This window comes from Mus caroli, chromosome 11 (assembly GCF_900094665.2).
Source record: "Mus caroli chromosome 11, CAROLI_EIJ_v1.1, whole genome shotgun sequence".
Lineage (NCBI taxonomy): Eukaryota > Metazoa > Chordata > Mammalia > Rodentia > Muridae > Mus > Mus caroli.
Genome location: NC_034580.1, coordinates 82,646,077 through 82,647,506, shown reverse-complemented (window position 1 = coordinate 82,647,506; position 1,430 = coordinate 82,646,077). Strand labels below are relative to the sequence as shown.

At 43.3% G+C, this 1,430-nt stretch overlaps 1 protein-coding gene, 1 non-coding gene and 1 pseudogene across 5 annotated transcripts in view; 1 reads left to right on the top strand and 2 right to left on the bottom strand.

Annotated features, from left to right (window-relative positions):
- Tex14 (testis expressed 14, intercellular bridge forming factor) overlaps positions 1-1,430 on the bottom strand; it is a 159,484-nt gene that overhangs the window by 121,415 nt on the left and 36,639 nt on the right. The gene's annotated exons all lie outside the window — the stretch shown is intronic.
- On the top strand, positions 490-593 carry LOC115032592. Its single transcript, XR_003838237.1, has one exon. It is a non-coding gene; the product is annotated as a U6 spliceosomal RNA (small nuclear RNA).
- LOC115032751 lies at positions 1,319-1,430 on the bottom strand (annotated as a pseudogene).

Here is a 1,430-nt window from a genome sequence, read left to right as displayed (position 1 = left end):
CTGTAGCTGTCTTCAGACACTCCAGAAGAGGGCATCAGATCTTTGTTACAGATGGTTGTGAGCCACCATGTGGTTGCTGGGATTTGAACTCCGGACCTTCAGAAGAGCAGTCGGGTGCTCTTACCCACTGAGCCATCTCACCAGTCCCAAGGGTGTTCTTTATACATAACACCTCTACCAAACTAAACCTTTTTTTTTTTTGGGGGGGGGGNGGATAGCTAAATGCAAAATCACTCCTCTCTTTCCTTCTGTCACAGTACATGTAAAGCTCACTGGCCTGTGAACAGCCTCTCTCTACCAACCTTTGCCCAGGGAAGAGGATTCAGAGAATATTCTATGACCCTCAATCAGAAAAGGGAGGGCAACAACGGGGAATAAATACCTGGGCTGTACTATGCATTCTTTTTTTAATGTATAACTTAAAAAAAAAAAAAGATTTATTATACAGAGAAACCCTGTCTCGAAAAACCAAAAAAAAAAAGATTTATTGTGCTCGTTTCGGCAGCACATATACTAAAATTGGAATGATACAGAGATTAGCATGGCCCCTGCGCAAGGATGACACGCAAATTCGTGAAGCTTTCCTTATTTTTAAGCTAGAGAGAGCTCCCAAGGAGCTGAAGGGGTCTGCAACCCTATAGGTGGAACAAAAATATGAACTAACCAGTATCCCCAGAGCTCGTGTCTCTAGCTGCATATGTAGCAGAAGATGGCCTAGTCAGCCATCATTGGGAAGAGAGGCCCCTTTGGTCTTGCAAACTTTATATGCCCCAGTACAGGGGGATGCCAGGGCCAAGAAGCAGGAGTGTGGATAGAGGAGCAGGGCGTAGAGAGAGAGTATAGGGAACTTTCGGGATAGCACTTGAAATGTATGTAAAAAGAAAATAAGAAAAAAATATATTTATTTACCTATTTTATTTACTTATTTAAATTATTTACTTATTTTTTTATGTAAGTAAGCTGTTGCTGTCTTTTGACACTCCAGAAGAGGGCATCAGATCTGGTTATGGATGGTTGTTTTGATCCTGAGTTCAAATCCACCACATGGTTGCTGGGATTTGAACCCAGGATCTTTGAAAGAACATTCAGTGCTCTTACCTGCTGAGCCATCTCACCAGCCCTTGTACTATGCATTCTTGTGTAAGACTCCCTGACCCAGTGAAGCAGTATGACTGACTTCCTTGCTTTAGCGCAATAAATGGATATGTGGCCAGTTTCACGGACCAGGCAGCACTTCATTTTAGTGTAGTCTTTCTGAGTATATGCAAATTCACAAATTTTCTATTTTCAAAAATTACAAAAGGTAAACCGAGTCCACTCAGACTGCGTTCCCTCCCTCTCACCCTCCCGAAGGAGAGAAGAACGATCATCAATGGCAAGAGGCAGCTGCAATCAAGCAGCACCTAGAGCCGGCTTCACGCTCAGGAGGG